Source organism: Camelus bactrianus, chromosome 6 (genome assembly GCF_048773025.1).
Source record: "Camelus bactrianus isolate YW-2024 breed Bactrian camel chromosome 6, ASM4877302v1, whole genome shotgun sequence".
Lineage (NCBI taxonomy): Eukaryota > Metazoa > Chordata > Mammalia > Artiodactyla > Camelidae > Camelus > Camelus bactrianus.
The window spans coordinates 27031053-27053986 of record NC_133544.1 but is presented as its reverse complement, the minus strand read 5'-3'; the positions used below and the strand labels follow the sequence as shown (position 1 = coordinate 27053986).

General features: G+C 43.9%; 1 long non-coding RNA gene across 2 annotated transcripts; it reads left to right on the top strand.

The window, feature by feature from the left end:
* Positions 1-1979: 1979 nt before the first annotated feature.
* LOC123618883 (uncharacterized) lies at positions 1980-22688 on the top strand. Of its 2 annotated transcripts, XR_012507470.1 has the most exons (5): positions 1980-2348; positions 3171-3389; positions 14589-14676; positions 16533-16636; positions 19413-22688. It is a non-coding gene; the product is annotated as an uncharacterized LOC123618883 (long non-coding RNA). The 2 variants fall into 2 exon arrangements; XR_012507469.1 differs by lacking the exon at positions 16533-16636.
* Positions 22689-22934: the final 246 nt, after the last annotated feature.

The following is a 22934-nucleotide window of genomic DNA, read 5'->3' as shown; positions in this document are numbered from 1 at the left end:
GTAGCCCCCCACATGGCCCCTCACTCTCAGCACCACCCGTAAGCCTGGGCAAGAGGTCCATGCTACACAGGACCCACAAATCATGCACGTACGCACACACCACGCACGCACGCACACACACACACACACACACACAAAACGTGTAAGAGAATACCTAGCTCACCTGGCATGCAGCCCCCAATGCTGGCAGAGTCACCTGTAAACCCTCAGCACTCTCCTCACTAACACCATCAGGACTCAGAAATGCCTGACCTTCTCTTTTGCTCTATGGCTTCAAAACAAAAGGTGGCGATGAAAGAAGGCCGATGGGAGCTGGTTGCCGCTGTGGAATGTGGGAAGGAGCTGAGTGCTGGGAGTGCCTAGGGTGGAGAAAAGACAAAGCAGCTTGTCAAATACAGCCTCCCAAACAGCATCAAAGGAATCACTTTGTGCACGGCAAAGTACTGCTTCTCGATAGTGCCGAGGGTTCATTTTCCACCTCCTCGTGGTGCTCAGTTCTGTGATATTCACAACAGGTGCGCATGGGCGGCTGAGGAGCATTTTGAAATATCAACCCATTCACATTGCTCTTCACTGTGTGTATGCGGAGGTCCAGGGGTAACGTGTTTGAAGGGAGATACTGAATCACTTTTATTTTTACATTTACAGTAATTAGCATTTTTGAGAAACAGTTATTAAAATTGTGTTCACCTGGGATATAATTCCATTTAATTTTTCTAGATCCTTGAAAATCGCAGAACAAATTAGGATGATGATAAAAATAGAAAACATGACCATGGAACTCAGAAAAGAAAAGAGGCTGAAAAGAGAAAATTAATAGACTATCTTTAGAGAAATGGACTGCTACAATTTTTTAAAAAACTGGAAACACTGACGGTGGGCAGGTTTACATGTCAAAGTGCACTCACGCCTCTACGAAAATGGACAGCAGAGTGGATAAACAGCCAACAGTTAAGATACTCAACAAAAATAAGGAAACAGGTGTCTAAGCCTGAAATATTATACGTCTAATGTTGAGCCAAATACAATGACACTCTTGACGGCACTAACAGTGCAATATTTATAGAAAACAATGGGTACTTATAAAGTTTAATCGAAATGATTTTAAAATTTGATGATAGAATGGCCAAAATATGTAGTTTGGATTAAAAAAATAATCCCTTTCTAGGAGGGAGAATTCAAAATGAGATTGCTAATTCATGAATAACAAAGTGAGAAAAGGAGGGGAGGGATAAGTTAGGAATGTGGGATGTGCAGACACTAACTTTGCTATATACAAACGGTAAACAACAAGATCCTACTGTATAGAACAGGGAACTATATTCAATAGCTTGTAGTAACCAGTAACGAAAGAGAATGTATAGTGTGTACGTGAGCATAACTGAATCACCATGCTGTACACCAGAGACTAACACAACACTGTACATCGACTATACTTCATTGAAAAACAAATAAAGATTAGTTGCAATGTGGAATCTGAAAAAAAAAGTGAGCAAAAACCATACATATAATACATCCAGTTTAACTAGATTGTACTAGGGAGGGACAAAAGTCATGGGGAACAACTAACATTCTTTATAGCTGTCACTGAGCTAATAGGGGAAAACAAAGCAGTGAAGGTTAATGAATGTCTCTAATTTGTTTTGCAAATATCGTTAAAGATAATATTCTTGTTCTAAGGGAAGAACCAAAGAAGTTAAAATTTTAGGCATTCGTTGAAAGCAGAGATCCGCAAACTTTTTATCTAAAGGGCTAGATAGCAAATATTGTGGTCTTTCCAAGCGGGACTGTGCTCCCAATCCTTCCAGATCTTTCAGTCATAAAGGACAGGTTCCTGGATACTACTAGGGTCAGCCTGTCTCAGATGGAAAACATGAGGAAATGCTGAACGAGCTCACAGGATCCCCACCCAGGATGCCCGGCAGGGTTCCTGTTTACACAGGAGCCGCTCGCTGTCTCGGAGACCCTGATCTCAATTTCTCAACATCCTGTTTACCATCTGCCACTGGCACATTATATTGAATAATTCCTTATTGATGCTGCATATTTTCTCTGTGAATTTTTAGGACTTTCATCATTTAACTGGATTCCCACATCTTCTAAGGGATCCAAGCTATTGGACCAACCAAGTTGAGCTTTTGCATTGCAAATTCAGTGCAGAAGAGTATCTTATTTCTTTTAATTTATTTTTTTTAAGGTTTCTCTCTGTGGTCCAGCCCATCACCTTCATATTTCTAGAAGAAGGAACATGAAAAGAAAAAGAAAAAAGCCCTTACAACTTCATAGGGGTGTCTATCGCCAACACAGCATGCTGATAATCCTAAAGGAAGCAGACAGCAGCGTTACAGGTAAAACTTTAAGAAGTTGAGACTATATTTTACTCTGTGTTAATAAACAGCTTTGTTATTTCTCTAATAATACATGCAAAGTCTCCTTTGAAGTTATGGAGGGGAGAGTGTGTGTGTTCTTTCCATTTTTATTATTTTTTTTAATATACTGATAGGCTGGCCTGAGTTGGGATTGGGTAGAGAACTTCAGAGAGAAAACCTAGAAACCACTCATCTCTTGAAGTTTGCCAGCTGGTCTCCTAGCAACTGGCTTCTGGTTTGAGGCGCCATTGAGCTGTGTGGGGCGGGGCGGGGGGTGGTGTGTGAAGGGGCAGAGATGCGCTTTCCCACTGGATAATGACGTTGTTTGTAATTAATACAGACACTCCATTTAAGCAGCAGTGAAGGAAAGAGGGACAGTTTCCAGAATGAGCTTTTTGGAGTTGCCGTGTCTGCTGTTGGGACAAGAGAAGCAGGGGTGGGTGGGTGGGAACCAGCCTGGAGGAGGCAGGTGAGGAGAGTGAGGCATCAGGGTGAAAATGTAAGGAGGCATTTGCTCCCACTTACCTCACCCCAGGCTCTGCTAGAGGGGGCATGTTCCGCCTCAGCACAGCATTCTCTACTGACACTATAAGCCTGGTTACAAGATCACTTCGGTTTTAAATTAACCACAGAAATCTAGATGTGTGTGTGTGTGTACATCTCCCGATTTACAAATATTTTTGCTCGTTTTTCATTCACTTGAGTCATGTGAGGGCCAAAATTTGAGCCGCAACCCTTTGCTTAACTCTTTTCTAAGCAGTCTTTGCTTTTAAAACCTTTTTTCTTATCCCATTCCTAAAGCCACCGCGCGCCCTGCCAGGCTGGATGATGACCTGGGAGTGGGAGAAGCCTCAGAGCCTTTCCAGTCCCACAGCTCCGTCTGTGAGCCCTGCCCCACCAGACACAGGGCAGTTCACCAGTGTAACGTCTGTCCCCCACTATTTTTAATGGCATCAGAGAGTTGAGAAGACTGCAAGGATAAATGGACTAAAATTTCAGAAAGGAGAGGACTGTCTAGAGGTGAGCGGACAGTTGGCTGCCCTTTATTCCCCTGGGTCATTTTCTGATTCTGGGCTGAGCTGAGGACCAGCAGAGGCCATGCTAGGGAGGGGGCAGAGAAATCAGCAAAACTCTCAGGGGTTCTGTGGGGCTGCACTGCTCCAAGCAGGGATTTTAGGAGACTCAAAGACATGGCTAGCTCCCCCATGAAACCTTTCCTGAATCTGAGGCTGTGGGGGGTGACAAGAGTTAGGTGAAAAGTTTTAAAAGGCAGAGTGAAATATCCAATGGTCTGGAGGTGCTGAGGAAACTAAAATGGTCAGGTGGTAGGGAACCGACGACAAGGCAACAGATGAAAGCTGTAGGGAGAGTGGTGCATGGACACTGGGATTTCACAGGCCCCTTTTACTGGGGGTCACATTAATTCCAGAAGCTGCTAGAGGTTTGGCCTCTAAGCCTGCTGCTGAAAGATAGAGAGCTTATGATATTTATGAGAAACTGGGGTGTCACAACTGAAGACTAGAGGGACCTCGACAGATGGCTAGGCTCCCTCTCAAGATGTGCACTAAACTTTGAATCTGTATGAGGTCAGAGCTAAAAAGCTAAGCTGGAAAACCTGTGAAGGGCAGAACTGAATCTCCTGCAGTCTTCAGGGTTAAAGAGACAAAGACCTTCCAGGCTCTAACTGAAGACTCTGAGGGAGTCACACGCCAAGCACCCCAGGAGACAGACAGAGTCTTGTCAAAACTCTTACCAAAATTGCATCCAGGCCCTGATTCAGCTCAATCTCTGATGAACAATCTCCTGCCCAATGCTTAACAGAGGAAATGGGAGACAGAACATCACCCAGAGCCTTTACAGGTCTTTTATCAAAATGCCTGGCATTCAATAAACAATTACTAAACACATGAAAAGCAAGATCATATCACAGATAACTAAATTTAAAAATTAGACAACAGAAACAAACCCATAGATGGTCCAGATATTAACAGATAAGAACTTTCAGATTGCTATGATTAATATATTCAAGAAAATAGAGGAAAAGATGGACAAAACCGATGACAGAACAGAGAATTTCACCACACATTTGGAATAGAATCTATAAAAAGAATAATCAGATGGACATTCTAGAACTGAAAAATACAATATCTAAAACTGAGAACTCAGTGAATGGGTTCAATGGCAGATTGTGAGCACAATTTACTAACTAGTTGGAGGATAGGATATTAGAAAACATTCAAAACAAATTATACAGAAGAAAAATATGAAAAAATAAGCATTAACAGTATGACATTTGGGGTAATTGGAGTCTCAGAAGTGAGACAGGAGGGAAGGGGGCAGGGCACAACCGTTAAAAGACTGGCAGAGCCATTAGCACCAAGATGGTGAAAGATTCAACTCCTGGTAGACCTTGAGCTTCACTATACGCTTATTGTAATACATTAGCTGCTAAATGGCACTCCCACAGGTGCCATGACAGTTTCAAGTCTGACCATAAAAGGTCAAAAAGTGGGCAATGGCCCAGTTCCTGGGACTCCCAACCCCTTCCCCAAAGGAGCTGGAATAATCCTTTTACTTGTTAGCATATGAAGTTACCAAGCCCAGAAAACTAACAACCTCGCACCTCATGGTCTCTCTCCCTCTCTCTCTCCCCATCTCTCCAGACGGCCCACACTCTGTCTGTGGAGTGTGCATCTTTCTGAATAAATCTACCTTCACTCTACTATGGCTCCCTCTTGAGTTCTTTCCTGCGTGAAGCCAAGGACCCTCACTTGGCAGCGCACGTCCCAGGAGCTCACCTGAGATCCAGGACATGGCCATCCTCTCATGCCCCATTTTTCCTGTGTCAGAAGGAGCAGAGGGAGGGAAAGGACAGAAGCAATAGTTAAAGGGGTTATGCTTAAAAAGTTTCCCAGACTGATGAAAGACAACATTCCACAGTTCAGAAAGCTCGTGGACCCTAAGCAAGATATATACAAACTCGTGAAGCCCTTCTGTGCTGTTTTTAGGTCCTGGGCTGAGTATGATAATAAATAAGGGCTTAGATTTAGAGAAATAGAAAGATTTACTCCTGGGCATCGACCACCTTCGGTTAGAAAACTGACATATTTCAAGAAACTCGCAATGATTCCCGCCCATTTCCCAGGGCACTTGGGACACTGACACCTCCCTGCTTTGCTGTCGCTTTTCCTCTCTACTTGGAATGCTCCCTCTCACCTACCTGTTGAATCTGTTTATCCTTCAGGACCTGTTGATGTGTTGTGCTTGTCTGTGCTCCTCCTTTCAGGGCAGAGGGGAGGGAACGCCTGCTCTCTTCACCGGGAGGGAACAGTGTCACAGGAGCACCTCTGGCCCCTCTCTCTTCCTCTTGGCTGTGTCTCCGGAGGGAAGGAGGCACAATTTACCTGGCTGGAGAGTTAGACACCCTCCCCCACAGTTACAGTTCTCTATTTCACAAGGCTGATGGGTTCAAATGACTCCCCACAGATGGTCTTTCTCACTCTTCCACATTCAACCTGTGGGATGCAGGTCACAGTTCAGCCTGAAGCTGGCTAAGAGTCTGCCCCGCTCACCTGATTTTCCTATGAACTCCCTGTGTGCAATTCCTGAAGTTTAGACAACAGGAGACACATGGGGAAGATTTTTTTTTCGCTTGTAGACCCAAGCCTCATTCTTGAATCCGGTTTTACATGCACTATTTTCCTCCCTACTTCTTAATTTTCCTCCCTATTTCTCAATTGGTTAGAACTCCAAGGGGATGAATGAGGTTTATTATCACCCTTAAAACCCTATTAAGGTACATCTCAAAAGCTATACCTTGTCGTAAGCCTTTCTCATCTCTTCCAGGAGGAATACACTGCTCTCTGAATGGCTCTGAAGCAGTCGATAAAAACAGCACCACATTGCGTGGTACTTATTTCTGCACCTAGATGCACCTCCCCGCTAGGCGCAGGCTCTCTGAGGCAGGTACCAGGTCTGATTTCTTCCTATCTCCTAGCTCAGCATCTGGTACCTCCTCAACACTCAACATCTGCTTAAGGAAGGGACTCTGGAACTTCACCAAATATTACTACATGAGAATTGCCAATGTTAGCAAAGCATTCTTTGCCCTGGGTTCACCTTTATTAATTCAGAGTAGCCAGGTACGAGCTGTTTTAAAAAGGTTAACTCTTACATGACAACCATTTTCTTCTCTAACTGCCAATGTTTTAAATTATTTTTTACCTTTCTGAATGAAACTCTTCCATCCATACATAAATATATAACTTTATTATATTATTTCTCTGCTCTTTGAAGTAGAGTATCTTGAACATAGTATAATGTTTCCACGTCTCAGGACCATGATTCAGGGCAGGAACTTCGTTTCTACAGAGCAATAAACTCCCAGGTGGCTGTTGAGATAGAAGTTTCTTTGCATCTGCGTGAAGTGATGGCTGTGATTTTCAAGTTCAGGGTTTTTCACCTTCTCCTTTTCTTTTATCTGATGCTTATGGTCTCTGACTGGGGCTTACCTCCAACAACCAATTAGCTGTGGAGTCCACAGACATCTGGCAGGTTCCTGCTCCAAGGCCCCTGTTGCTGCCCTTTAAAGATAACAAAAAACATTCCTTTCTTAATACTTACCTGCTTTAGCTGAACTCACTACTCTAGACAGTGATCAACCTTACAGTGGAAGCCTAGCCACCAGGACTGGTCACAACCCTCTACCAAAATCCCTAGCCCTACCCCTCCAAGACCCACTCTCTTCCCTGTTACTGCAACATCAACCAATCAGAGAACTGTGCACAAGCCGATCACGCCCCCGGTGATGCCCTTTGTGTCCGATGTCCCATAAGCACAAGGAGTTAAGTTACCCTCCCTCATAAAAGACCTCAGCACCCTCTCATCTGTGCCCGCTGTTGCCTATAGCAGCATATCTAATAAACTCTTTGCTATCTTCCTCCTTTGTCTCTGGAAAATTCTTTGACTGTCCACGTACCAGCCCACCGACTCCCACAACATTAGCTACTTCTAGTCTTGTGGCGGCTAGAAAACCAGGTAGCTAGGACTGTCATAACCATGTGTTTAAAAAAGTATAAAAAGATTCTGAGTGAGAAGCTCGAAGCTCTTAAAAGAATCAAGAGCCTGGCTTTAGAGCAGAGGCCTGACAGCCACAGTGATGTATGTGCTGGGTGATTCCTGTTCTGTCATCCTTATGCTTGGATCAGGGGCTGCGGGGTGGGGATGAGCAGCTACAGCAAGAATCACAAGAGACAGTGAAACTCCCAGCTCTGGAGGAGGCTGATTTCTTAAAGAGACAGCAAGCATAGGGGCGGGGTGGGGGGAGCAGGGACTGTGAAAAGACAGCTGTTGAAACCAGAGAAAAATCTGATTTGTTGTGCTTTCACTGATGAGCTCACACTTAGCAGCGACTCAATTAATTTACCTTAAACACCTTTAAATACAGCACAACAGTATAGTTCAGCACCGTGAGCGGAGCCATCAGCCTTTCCAGAATGAGCTGCCTTAGGAATTAAGAGAGAGTCCTCTAGGGGATTTCACACAGGGGGTACTTGGCTTGTTTTGCAAAGCACAACTTTAATAGCGCTTCTCACTAATTACTAGGGAAATGACGTATCAGCTTTGGAATCATTTGAGTAGTTTTGGCCAACATCAAATACATACAGATGTTGACTCCATCCCCAAAGCGGATTATACATGCTTTGGGAAAGCTGTGTGCAGGCAGTTCCTATCAACAGTGTTACACACAGAGCAGGAGAAGTAAGAGAAGAACATAACGGGACTTTATTTCTCCCTTGTATTTATATCAAAAATGGTTTTTGTTTCATATAAAACCATCACTGTAGTTTCCTTTGGGTTTTTATTGACAACTTATTGAGAAGTGTAGCTTGCTGTGTTTTTATTTGAGAGGAATCACTCCCTTGCGAGTCCCTCTTAGTTATACAAATATAAAGAAGGCCTCAGGAATCTAGACTTAGGCATAACAAGATTCCAGAGTTTTTTGAGGGTCCTAGAGAAAGCTACCTTATGCCCTGTTGTGCAGAGTTGATTTCCAAGGAGGAAATGAACTGAGGCACTAGTCCTTGTGTTTGCCTTCTTCCTTCCTTCCTTTCTTTTTTTTTAAACATCTTTATTGAGATAGAATTCTCATACCTATGACTTAGTCTGCTTGAGCTGCTGTAACAATATAGGTGGGTGGCTTAAATAACAGACATGCATTTCTCACAAGTCTAGAGGCTGGAGGTCCAAGATCAAGGTGCTAGTGGATTTCACTGTTGGGGAGGGCCTCTTCCTGACTTGTAGACAGCACCTCCTCGCTGTGCTCACATGGCCTTTCCTCAGTGCATGTGGGTGGAGAGAGGATCTCTCTGTCTTCCTATTAGGGCACTAGTCCCATCCTGAGGGCCCCACCCTCATAACGTAATCTAAACCTAATTATCTCCCAAAGGACAGACCTCCAAATACCATTATGTTGGGGTTTATAGCTTCAACATATCACTCTTGGGGGACACAAACATTCAGCCCATACTATGCAATTCATCCATCTGAAGTATGCAATTCAATCAATTCTCAGACATGCACAACCATCGCCACAGTCAACCGTGGAACATTTTTCGCATCTCAGAAAGAAACCCCATACTCCTTAGATATCACCCCATTCTTCTCCTCGTCCCCAGCCCTAAGCAACCACGAATCTACTTTCTGTCTCTACAGACTTGCCTATTCTGTACATTTCACGTGAATGGAATCATGTACTATGTGGTCACTGGTGCTGAAAGGGAGCAGGGCCCTGAGGGCACCTCCCCCAACCCTGCTTCTTGTTCATAGAAAAACGGAAGTCTCCCAGGCCCCCCTGAGTCCTCAGGCGCAAGCAGATGATTAGGACAAGCCTGCAGGCACTGGGCATGGCGACGAGTCTGACCACCTATCTCAACCATTAACTGAGATTACTCCCCCATTTCCCTTTAGAACGTTCATGACTGAACAGAATCTATGGAGATTTTTTTTTTTTTAGTGGGGGCAGTGGAGGGGGAAAATGCTGGGTCCACCAGATTGCCTGCATTCTGGTTAATAGCAGTTTTCCCTTTTGTTACCAAGGCTGTTGCTCCCAGGATCATACCCCTGCCCCTCCCTTGACTAGAAACCAATTATTCTTACCTAAGTCTCAGGAGGCATCTGCAGAGAAGGAAAAAAAAAAACCAACTCGTTAGAACCAACAGAGTCCCCATTTTCTGCTCTGGATGCTCAGTGCCACACAACATTTAAACCCATTTCTTTCTTCCTTGCCTGCCCTAAACCTGGCCGCACAGGGGACCACTATTTTCTTTGAAAAACTTATAAATTGCCCTTACTCTGTCATGCCTTGTCCTCAAGTGTCAAAATGATGGAGACCCAGTCTCACCCTGGTGCACTGACACCGCAGTCAGGTAGACCCCATGACTGGGGTCCATGTCATCTGTGGCTTTAAAGCTTTTCCATGTCTTCCAGCAGGTGGACTGGGACTTGCTCTTTGGACTATGTTACCCCAAACATACATATAATTTGGGGGCACGACACTTTGCCCTTCCCAGTTTGTACCTCCCTTCTTCATTTCGTTTTTCTTAGCGGCCACGGGAGGAACTTCATTGCATGTTTTTCAACAACTCTCTAGCGACACTGCCCAGACTACTGAGAAAACTGCCTGGACTCTTAGCTGACTCCAGTCTCAACTTGACTCTCTGGAAGCTGTGGTTTTACAAAATCATAGAGCCCTAGGTCTCCTCACCCCAAGCCTGGGAGGGACCTGTGTCTTTCTAAGGGAAAAATGCTGTTTTAATTACTACCAATCAGGCCAGGTAGAGGAAGAGATCAGAAGTCTATAAGAGCAGGCAGAAAACATCAGAAAACAGGGTGAAGAACTCAGCGGGCAAATGCCCAGTGTCTTACCTTGGTCATCGCCCTCCCTAGGCCCTGCCCTAATTATTCGCTTAGCCCTGATTACTAGGCCATTTTAATTCAAGTACTTTCCCACTTCATTTCAAATCATCTCCAGCAGTTTCAAAATAAGGTTCTGCTGCTACATGGATGGAAGCCTATCCCAGGGTCAGATTACCTAGATTTAGAAAAGATACAGGGAGACTTCTACTCTGGTAGGCAGGCCCACACCCCTGAACAGCAGGAAGAAGCTATGGAAGTTAGAGACCTCCGTCCACGTTCCCAAGAAGATTCTTGAGTATGAAGTCTCTCTGGGGGGAGGTGAGAGAGGTGGTTAGGCAGGCGTCCTGACCCTGGCTGATTAACAACAAGGGGAAGGAAGTGCCCAGCTGATGAAAAGGTGGGACATTTCTCTTAATACAAAGTAAAAAAAAAAAAAAAAAAAAAAAAAAAGCCAGTACTTTAGAAAAGTTATAGCCAGAAAACCATGTGATGGGAAGTGTATTTATTTGATGGTAAGGCTATTCAGAAAGAAATTGTGCATTGAGACCAATCGCATGCATCTCTAACTGTAAATTCAAACTAAGCATTTGAATTGTTTTGATTCAACCACTGTTAAAAAAGTTAAAAAGTTTAAAAATTTATAACACAATGCCTCTAGGTCTCTATCCTCTAAAACACACAGTGTTAGTGCTCAGCGTCCCGAGATTGGGATGCTAGTGCTCAACAAGCAAGATCATCCACTGAATGACCCCAGAGGTCTCTGCAGGTTGCCTGGCAACAAGACACCTGGGATCAGCATAAGGAACTGCACGCAGTCTCGATTTTCTACAAGACCTCCAGCTGCTGTCAGCACAGGTCTGCCATCTCCCTGGACAGGTGGAGCTTACGCTCAGATTCTTTTCTCCTGTTTATGAGGTTACTGTCCAGCTGCCCTATAAAAATGCAGAGCAGCAGAGGGAAAGTTTCCAGGTGAAGCCAAGGGTAAGGTGTATCCATTTGTGCCCTGGCTTCTGGCTTTTCGTTGGGATAGTGAGAGCTTAGGGGGTGCCCCATGTCTCCTCTTACTTTCTGCTTGTAAGTTTACCCCCCAATTCTGCCTTGTATCTACACCTTATCGCAGGTAGTGTGTTCTTTCATCCACATTCCACAGATGATGCTCAACATGGGGTACATATAGCTTCTTCTGCTTACTGCCATTTTGAAACCGTCGAAGGGGTCAGTTAGGTAATTTTGGGCGTAGGAGACATGGCTCCTGGGGGCAATCACAGGCCACCTGGCTGACCTGGGGTTGTCAGTGACCATGTGGTCAGAGGTTTATGCCCATGGATTGCAGGACCCATAGAGTTGTGGTTCAAACATAAAAGAGAGGTAACAGAAGACAAAGCTGCCCATAATTCGATCCCTTTCTGGAAATTCTTCTGAGCTCTAAGAAAAAGAAGGAAGAGACAAAAGAGATCTTTCCTAGGCCACTGTCAGAGGGACTGGGTTATCCTAACCACTTAGATCTGAAATCTATTAAAATGCAGTATAGCAACCAGGGTCATTTTGTGGAGAATCAACAGAAGTGTGAGCCAGGCTCCCTTCATCACTACCACTGCTGCCCTGCCATTATTGGGTGGGAGGGAAAAAATAAGACTGAAATGCAAAAAATTTGCAAGGTATAGAAGGATTGATGATATTAAAATGGATTCCTTTGGTAGGGAGTGCTTGATTCCTGGAAGAAGGAAGGAGAAGGTGGAGGATGAAGGCAACACAGGGGAAAGACCTGTATGGAGATTCATCCTCTGTCTCTAACTTCCTTTCTTTCTCCCCACTCCCTTGCAGTCTCTGTTTTTCACACCTCCAACCCCTCTCTAGCTGCCATTCTCCCATTCCAGAATTGCTATAAATTTCCTAAGCAGAGTGTTTTAATTCTCCATCCCTCATCCCATTTTTATAAATGGATTAAATTACTGTTATACACAAAGGGCCAAAGAGTCCAGGTGATGAAGACAAAGTGCAAAGGAATAAACTAAAGAATCTTAAAAATTCCCCTGCGGGGACATAGATAAGAGTTGAGCAAATTGGAAAAGACAAAATATTTCTGTATAAGAAAATTAAAAATGTCAGTTTTACCTAAGATAATTTATGCTACAATTCTGGTTAAAAAAGAAATAGTAACTGGGTATTATTGAGAAATGGGCAAGCTGGTGACCAAGTTCACAGGAAAAAATAAGTAGGTAATGGAGCCAGGCAAACTCCACCCCAATCCCCTCGAGGGAAACGGAAGAAAGCAGATAAACAGAAAGGTTTCTGTAAGGCTTGGCCTGAACGTGACTCACACCTGTTGTGCTTCATTCAAATTGGCAAGAACAAATCACCCGGCCAGACCTAGATGCTTGGGGGCTGGGAACGCTGTGGCTCCCAGTAGCAACACGGGCTAGGGAAGGGGAATGCATTGCCTTGTTTATTTCTTACAGTGACTTCTTATTATGCCTATTTTAGACACCTCCCTGAGCCTTAGGGAGGGTAAGGAACTTTTCCCAATTCCCAATTAGTAATTGTCAGGGCTGGGAATTAAATCGGGCAGCAAAGTATCCCAAACCTAAGCTCTCTTCTCCCCAGCAGGTTGAACTCTAGAGCGGGAAGGGAACTTAGAGATGACTTGAGTTGCACCCTAGACGGTGAAATGCTCGCAGGCTTCTCCCGGACCTCGCCTGGGGCCTCTGCTCAATGACATGTGTTGCCGGCCTGACGAATGGACTGTCAGATTCTCCTCAGGATGAGCAGACGGAGGCCCCAGGCCTCTGAATGACGTGCCCGAGGTCCTCTCCCAGTTAATGGCAGGATGGGGATGAGCCCCGTGTCAGTTTATCTCTCTGTCATCTAAGCCACCCTGCCAAGGTCCTCATCTCTCCTCCATGTGAACTCGTCCCATCCATGAAACCCCTCCTGTCAGAGGGCAAGTTCTTTATTCTTCATGACGAGGGTTAAATGTGACCCATGGGCAGTTTCACAAGTAGTGATAGCTTCACAGAAAAGTCTGGCTTCTCACCTTAAGTCCTTCACTTTTACTTACTTATTTTTATTTATTTAGGGTTATTTATTTATATATATTTAGGTTTATTTATATTTTTATTTTATGGAGGTACTGAGGATTGAACCCAGGACCTCCTGCATGCCAAGCATGAACACTGCCACTGAATGATACCCTCCCCCCACTTCACCTCACTTCTGAAGCTTGACCAGCTACGCTTCCTTCTTGATAACCTCCATTCGAGACAAGAACAAAGTTTTTTCTGGCTTCCCTCCCTCCTGGGATTCAGTTTGGAAATTGCCCTTTCCCCCTCCAAGCTCCTCACATCTGGGACTGGTTTCTCTCTCCGCCGCTTCTCTCCAAAGCTGGACTCAAACTGTCATTTCCTTGCACTCCTAATCTGAGGCCATATCCACCTTGGGGTTAATTTCAAATCCCCCCTGCCGAGTAACTAACCTTTGCCATCCCTGGTAGTCACCGGGAAGAATCTGGCCTTGGTCCAGCCTTGGGTCACATCTGCTCTGCACGGATGACACTTGAACTTTCCTGCACTGCCTAACCCGCTATCAGTAAACTTCTCACCTGTGGCTTATTTGAAACATATCTTACAGACACACACACCCGCTTCCTATTTATGTGGGTTTGTGCTTACCTGCCCCTGAAGACAGATACAGTTACAACACCCCTACATTCAGAGGGTTAATCATCACAGAAGACTGGAGAGCCCGGATCTGTCCTTGGAGCTGACTTCACTTTTGCCTGTTGGGAATGACTCTCCTGGAGGACAGGAGGGAGTAGGTTGATATCAATTATTTAGATAGAAGAATCAATCCAAACCAAATCAAACCAAACCAGCTCATAACCTGAGGCATGGAGAACTCTAATTAAAACCTCTTTGAAGAGAATCTTGAGAGGTAATTATCTTGCTAAGTCATCTCCATTTAAAGTGGCCTCTAACGTAGGAAAATTGTCTGAATTGGCCAACAGCCCTTACATTTCATATGGATGAAAAAAAAGTCATGAGATAAATAAATAAAAATGATTCCTCCAACTCATATGACACTGAAAATAATATCTTTCATTACAAGTAATATTATGTGATGTCTTGAGCCTCTGGAGTTGGACATTAGGTAATATAATTATCAGCGTTTATCCGCATTCACCTCTGTGTACTCAAATCTTATTTCAGAGAAAAATAATGTAAAGCCAATTAATCACAATATAAACAGGCCATAAAGGGTTCTTGATAAACCAGCAACAAACACTATAACTCTTATTGCTCACAGTCACATCTTTAAGCTGAGCCCTGAAAACAAACGGCAGCACTGAAAGGACTAACCTCTGCTAAAGACCCAGGCTCTCTTTCTACCAAAGGTAAGTTTGGGGGCCACGTAAGCCCCCAAATCTTTGGATTTCTTCCTGTTTACATCCTAAGCCTCCTGACTGTTCCTCATCCCAGGAAGGAAAGGAAAGTCAGATGTTCCCCTGGGCAGGAAGCTGGAGTGTGAAGTTCTTCCAAAGGGAGCTGTCAGGGAGGAGCAGAGAAGATGGAGAAGGTGGAAATCAAAGGAGTTCACCAGGGCTGTGTCCAAGACACGGTGGACGTGCCAACAACCTGTCGTCTCTCTGGAGACAACCTCTGGGCTGCAGCTCAGGTATAAGGGACCAAGGAGAAGAGGCAGAGAAGCAGGACGTATGAGGGGTCTAGCACACGGCCTGGGAACAGCAGCTGAGGAGGGACAGATCGCATGTGTGGGGCCAGCTTTGAACACAGCAGTCAGAGCACAGTGAAGAGGTACTCTATTGGGTACCTTGGAGAGAGATGCAGGAACGGAGGCAGAGCAAACGCTGGCAGTAGGGAGAAGCATCTTAGCTGCAGTAAAATAGTGGGTGGAGAAGCCTTTTATAAAAGAGTGGTGTAGCTGTATTCTTGGGTTTCTAGAAACTCCTTGGACAAGCAAGTGCAGTGGGGTGATGGTTTTCATTCCCATAACTCCCCTTGGTTTCTACCCTCCAGCTAGCATCAGTCAGGTTTTGTTCTCAGGGCAGAGTTGTCAGAGTGAAGGGCAAAGGGCAAGTAAAAACCTACACATTTCTTGGGTTTTGGATCTCCAAATGCACTTCTACATTTCCAATTGGGAGCAAACTCAACTTCCGAGTACCAAAGCCAAATAGGTACTATTCGGTACCCATACACAAAGGCTCGGGAAGGAAGCCTGATGCTGTAACAGGCGGTCCTCCTGTCCTAAGCCTGCTCAAGGGTGAGAGTTGGGGAGGAAGATGCGAGTCAAGGTGCTGGCATGTGGCCTTGTGCTCTTGCCCTGCCCCTCCTGTCTGGGGGCTGAGTCTAGGGGAAACACCGTTTGATGGTTATGAATCTAGGAGCAGAGAGGACGTGTGTCTTGCTGTCCATCTGGTGCTCTCTTGGCCTCACAAATGTGTTGGTGGGGGCAGGTAAGGCTGGGATGGTGGCAGGACACGGAGGGCTGGATGCTGGCCAGCCCTGACAACCCAGTGGCTCACAGAGGGGGGGGGCAGGCAGCTCAGAAGTACGTTTCCTTGTGCAGGAGACAAAGGGATGGAGGCAGAGCTAGCAACAGAAATGGGAGTGGTAAGATGCCAAAGGCTGTTCAGCTCTGCAGGAGTCTGAGTGCGGGGGACAGAAATTAAAACCCTCTGGGGATTTACGGTTTTCAGCCCACTTCTCCTCCTGGGATCAGGAATTCCACAAGTTTATCTGTTCAGTTGCTTGTTAGTTTGCCTCACTATTATTTCAGCTATTCATTTGTTTTCGTTGTTTCCAGCACCTACTCCATGTCTAGTTTAAATCTTGTTTCAGCTACTGAGCCAGCTCTTTCCAGCTTTAAGGAATGTCCCCTTGTCTCACCCTGGGAAATGGTGGTCAGTTCTGAGCTGCTCTGCCCAGACTCTTTATTGTTTTGGATACTCTGATCAGACTGAATTTCAGCCTGAAAGGTAAAGTTTTTAGAAATCTGAATTAAACCTTTGTGCTGACACACCGAAGAGAAGGGGTAAACATTTTCCCTCCCTTTCAAGTTTTCTAAAGCTATGGAGTTATTTCACTTACCAAACGATAGGAAGGAACATCTGATTTTCAGAAGTATAAGACATTTAAACTCTTACCTTTCAGGAGGGCAAACATTTAACTTCTTTGTGGATCTTAAGGTCACATAGGCTTGGAGATAATTCCAACTTCCCTTTAACTACAGGCCCCTTGACTTCTTCTTGGTCCTGAGCCTTTGGGGCAAATAAGGTGATGGCGATGTTCCAAGCATATCTGAGGAATAAGGACTCGATAAATGTTGGAAACTCAGTGAGTAAGCCTTAGAAATGTAAGTGGTCTAGGGACAAAATTGTAACTGTCCTCGGAGGCTGTTAAGAGCTGCTTTCTTCAACTCCTTTTAGTCTTAGGGTTTTCTGGGGGAAGGATGTGTGGTAAGTGGATTTATGGACCATACCTTGGGTAGATAATCAACCTTGATACTTCTAGAAGAATCCACTTACATAGCACTAGCCACTGCAGACATCCAGCCTGCTGTGTGTAGAATACAATACCGGGTTATTTTCCATACCTTTTTGGAGTATGTATTTTCAATTCATATTTCCTTACCGTAAAAAAAAAAAAGACAAGTGACGGAGGTATTTTGCGGTCTGTGGATATCTGGGCTGGTTACTGCAGTGTTTGGAGCAACAGGAATGAAGCCAAGGGTTGAGTTCATACTTCAGCCTGTTAGCGTTAATGTCTGACCACAAATTGTTCTCCTTATGTGACTTGCGTTGGTCACGAGGACTGACTGAGAAGTACAGCTGGCTCAGTGCACATCCATCACCCCCGGAGGGAGGTAATGCCAAGCGCATGCTGACAGCTCATCCCAGGGAGCAACAAATGGCTTCCTTTCCGGTTGTGTTGAAAGCCGAAGGTTTTTCTGATTATGAAAAGATGCTCTTTAAATTATTGTTTGCTTTTGCTCTGATGTGAGGAGAGGGGGAAAAAGTGAGACATTGCAAAGACCCTTTTCCTGCTGAGATGAAACCGAGGAGAGGCTGCAAGCTGAGAGGGCATATGTGGTCTCTGGCTCTAGAGCTGGGGTAGCAGAAAGACACCTTCCTTTCATTATAAGGGTGATAACAGATTCAGAAAGGACATATAAAAGCCTCCAAGGTCATGGGCTTTGTCTGAGAGGAAAGAAGAGCTAATGAAGGAAGCCACAAAGAGGTGGCAAAGGAACCAAGAAGAAATGAGTCTGTCAAGAGCAATTTACCATCTGCTTTTGTTATGCACAAGACAATTAGGTGACATCTAAGGCTGCGTCCTTCAAGGGCAGTCGTAAACAAACAAAGTTTCTCCTGGCGTCTGTAGTAGGTTCACAGTGAATTTGGTCAGTGTCTTATTTGCAACTCAGCTGGTAAACGATGAGCCTGGTCTGGCAATTTGCTCTCTGGGCTTTGAGAAATTTGTGAAGATAATTGGTAAACTGAAGAATGATGCTCAGAGAATAGTTGGTGACAGCTAAGGCAAAAAGTCTCTGGGGAGTCTGAGACTCACCCTGAGCAAATCCACACATTTAATTTTGGTGTATCTGTTCCAAGGGGAGCTGACCCAAGGGACTGACCCACAGTAAGCCAATGTATAAGAGGCAGATGCAAAAGCCTAAGTGACAATTCATTAATTTGCAGCAAGAAACATAACCGTTGACATACTGTGTCAGCTGGTCAGCATGTGGACTGTCTGCAGGGATGGGAAACTTCAGCGCCTATGGGGCCAGGCAGGTAAAGAGGCGAAGCGGCCAGCTGTGAGGCGAAAAGGAGGCATGGAAGTTATGCTGAACAGGGGACCCTATTCCCTTTCTAAAATATGCAGCCTGTATGATCTCCACCCAATTGTTGCTGTTCAGGGGGTGGTGTGTCCAGAACTTCTGATTTCTTAGAAGGTGAGATCCAGAGTTATAAATTTTCTGATTTATAAATATTAGAATTAATTTTTTTAAGTTTTAAAAACCATTGTCCAAGCCAAACATGCCTACACACTTCTCATTTGCAACTGCTCCTTAAATTATAACCAGAAGGCTGCTTTGAGAGCCGACTTCAGGACAAGGGAGTCAGTTGGTGGAGCTCAGCGTTCAGCATCATCAAACTGTAAAAGCTCGATGTATCTGTCTCTGTTCTGCACCTACTGGGAAGGGTTGGAATCTCCTCTGGTCCAGATACACAGTCACATCTGCCTCGGCTTCAAAGGTTTCATTAAAACCATCCCCCACCCTTCCCCCCCACTAGCAACACTTTCTTTCTGTACACTCTGGTGTTTGCCAGCTAAGACTCCACCTTTTGGTATATCTTCTTGGATGGCAGTCTCACTCCCCAGTTAGATTTTACCAATCCCCTGTTTGGACCTAAGGATTCAGGGGCATTTTGTCCAAGTGGATACACAATCTTATCCATTAGGAATTGATTTTTCTTGTTTAATTTTCCAAAGGAAACAATGACAATATTAATAGCCTTCCTTCATTCAGCCAGCGTTATCGAGCTCCTGCACTGAACCGGACACTGAGCTGGGCGTTAGGGTTGCATTAGCAAACAAGAGAGAACTCGACGACCTCACATTCTAAACATTGACAACATTTATCAAGATCTTCCGATGTACCAGGCTCTGTGGGAGACATTTTATGTAATTATCTCATTCAGTCTTCAGGCCAACTCTAAAGCCAGTATTATAATTATTTCTATTTTATGGTTAAGAAATTGTGGCTAATCAAAATCTACTGACCCCACCTCCACTATCCAGAGAGGCACCACGAGCCCCCATCTGTCAACCTCAGTGTCTCCCTAGGGACTGATGACTCAGTCTTTCCCGCATAATGCTGTCCTGGGACTGGACTTGGTGGGTGGGAGGTGGGCTGGCTTTTGTGATGAGAATTCCACCCATGTGTTGAAGGCCTTCCCAATTCAAGAGTCCTTAATAATCATTTAAAAGAGATACCATTTTCTGGGTGCTTACTTTGTGCTAGGCTCCATGCTGAGCACTTTGCATGTGTTAATTAAATCTTCAAAGCTATCATACAAAGTAGGTAGTATTACACTTTTTTTTACAGATGACGCTCTGAGAAGTCAATAACCTGCCCAAAGTTACACAGAGGGTCACTGCACATCCCGGGGCGGGACACTGACATCACGGACCACGTGATGATGCTGAGAAGTGGCCCAGAACAAATACAGTGAGATTGCAACACAGTGAAGGGCCTGGTGGAGGGGAAAGAGAATTCCAGGAGGGATTGAAGAGAAACCCCTGAGGAAGTAGGAGATGCCACTTACATACGGGAACAACCTCTCCAGCATCATAATTTTGCCCACGGTCAATCCTACCCATTGGAAGAGCTGGCTCAGCTAATAACTGGCCAAAAAGACAAGCAACTGGTTGCTTTACCTATAAGGTAATCAGAGTCTTGTAAAACTGTTGGATTTGTTCAACTTCTTTGATCTGACCAATCTGGGAATGGAATTGACAGGTTTTTTTGACATTCTGTGGACAAGGCAGAATAAACAACTAGGATCTAAAAAGTCTGTGTCAAGATATGGTTAAGAAGAGTCAGAGTGTTTTGTAGATCATGAGGCTTTCCTTGTTTATGGTTTGTCCTATTGTCCTCGCTGGGTTTGAGGAAGGAAACATTTCCCTAAGTTTTAAAAATAAATAAGTCAGTAGGATGCTATCAAAAGCCATAAACTAAAAGAGTCCTTGGAGAACAGCCCAACACGACTGTTGTCAAGGTGTGGCCGCCTTCCTGAGCAACCCGTCAAATCCTCGGCATGTCAATGGATTGCAAATGGAACAAGCAGTCCTGGAATTCTAGAATATTAGATCTGAAAGGGGCTTTAGGGGCCAGCTAGGCCATCTCCCTTATTTTATAAATGAGGAAAAATTTAAGGACCAAAGAGACAGAGTGACTTACCCAAGGTCACACAGCCAATGATGGAGGAACATTAGAATGAAGCCTTCCTGAAGCTCCTGCACATCCAGAGCAATGTTTCTGCCTCCCTGAGGATTACTTAAAGCTATTTAGGGGTTTTAAAATAAATAGTTGAGTTAGCAATGTTACAAATTCAAAAACCTATTTTTCTCTATACTTTTACATTAATTTATGTCTTACATTTTTATTTATCAAATAGCCCTATTTAACCCAGTTAATAAAATTCTTTTAAATCTATTAAACATTATTATAAAGGTAATATGTTCCATTTTCATTTTTAAATGTCTGAACTATAAACAACTTTCCTAAATACTTACACAACACTAACATAGCTAATAAATCTCGTAAAATTATCAGTGACTATCGATCTTAAATGCTCCAGTAAAGTTGTAAAAAAATTCTCTTAATACCTATGAATTTAAAAATTACAATCTAAAATTAACTACTCTACCTTACTTTTCAAATTGGAATCACAAGGCAGGGTTTCATTTCATGACATTCCAAATTCTCTTAAACATTTTAGACACTTTAAGCATCAAATCTACACAGATTGTCCCAATGTTCACAAAATCTGTTCTTAAACTTAAAAGTATTAATTCTATGGAATTGATGTACTTAGCCATTTCCTTACATCTAAATCTTCCCCAGGGGTAAAGGAAGCCATTATTCTATCCCCAGGTTGAGGTTATCATTTCAATGGGCTGAAGTTGCCAATGAAGGGCCATGAGGGATTTGGCTGTGACGAGCGTTCTAGGGTGTCAGGGATGCAGGGGAGTCATCTCTGGATATGCAGTACATTTTGAACCCTTTTATTTTATTTCCCTACTCCCCCCCCCCTTTAAAAACTGAAGTACAGTCAGTTACAATGTGTCAATCTCTGGTGTACAGCACAATGTCTCAGTCATGCATATACACACATACATTCATTTTTGTATTCTTTTTCATTAAAGGTTATTAGAAGACATTGAATCATTTTGAACCCTTCTAAAATTGTTGCACCAGTGGAGTGGCCTTGCAGCCCAGGTTCTCTGGTTCTCTCTTTTGACTTATATCTTCATTCCTTTTCCACTCTGCAAGCTAGACAAAATGTGGTCTATATATATAATGGAATATTATCCAGTCTTAAAAAGGAAGGAAATCAAGTCATACGGTATAGCGCAGAGGAACCTTGAAGATAGCATGCCAAGTGAAATAAGCCAGTCATAGAAAGATGAATACTGTATACTTTCACTTATCCAGGTTACATACAGCAGTCAAATTCATAGAGACAGAACTATACACTTAAAAATGGTTAAGATTGTTTAAAAAGAAAGGAGGAGGAGGAGAAAGAGGAGAAGATATGAGATCAGATCAAATGCTGTCAACCCTGCATCACCTTCAGGGTAGACTCCAGGTGGACTGAGTGGTAGAAACACTCAGATTGGTCGGGGAGAGCGGGAGCATTTCTCCTGGCCCAGCTACAAGCCTCTCAGAGAAACCCCACTGTCACATGGACCCTGAGCAATAGAAAAGAATGTTTTGCAACTTGATTGGATTCTGCTGATCTGTTTATGGCCTTATTGTGTTCTGAAGCTTTCCCCTTTCTTCCTGTTTCTGCTCACCCAGGTATCTCAGAGCTTTGTCTGGTTCTGTGGTCATTTAATCCAATGACACCCCAGAGGTCTTTCTATCACACAGCCTTCTCCTGTAACGTGGTGGTCAGCCTCTGGGCAGGATCTAGGAGTGGCTGCAGCCTTCTCTTCCCTCGCTTCCAGGAAAAATACCCACCAAATGCTAATTGCCTTATAGATCTCTGAGGCAGGGCTCAATTCTCCCCAGGGAGCTAGTCCCCCAGTTGGATACAGCCAGCCTATGGTAGCAGTATTCTTATATGAAAGTGATTCTAATAAAAAGCTTTTTAAGATAATCAGATTTCAGATGTCTCTTAATACTGCATGTAAATATAAAATTTTGTGGGTTTGTTTAGGTGGTTTTAAAACAAAATAAAATAAAAAGTTACGTGATATGCCCAAATTTTACTTTAGAGGGTCCTGGGACCCCCAAAACTCATTGGGAGTCATGTTTCAGAGAAGCAGAAACTCAGATATTACAGGAAGCCCAAATGGCTTCTGGTAAGGAGCAATCTACTCTGTATATCAAGATGCTGTAAACAGAGAAAGCAAGCAAAGATTTCAAATCAAAACTCACTTCGAATCACAGGTGTCGATTCGCAGCTGAGCTGCTTTTCTCAGGAGCACAGGCCCAGGTTCGGGGCACCCAGAGATGGATGGTTAAATAAGGCTTGGTGATTCTCCAGCACGTCACTGGATTTACCTGAATTTATTTTCTGAATATATGATAGGCGTCTATATGTGTGTGCATATATATGTGCATATCTTTCAAATTAAACAACTTACACAGTTCTTTTAGTTTTTGTTTATTTACAAAAATATTTAGCCGAGTTCACCAAAATTTCTGTGTGTGGGCAGCACATGTTGCAAAGTTCTCCTACTCTGGTAAAATCCAGCCTGTGGATGGGATTAATTTCATCCATCAGTATTGGCCCATGTGATGTTAAAAAACAAAACAAAACAAACAAAAAACTTAAAACATTTAGGAGTGAGAAGGTGGCACATAAATCTCTGGATTTCTTGACAGTAGGAATACCTG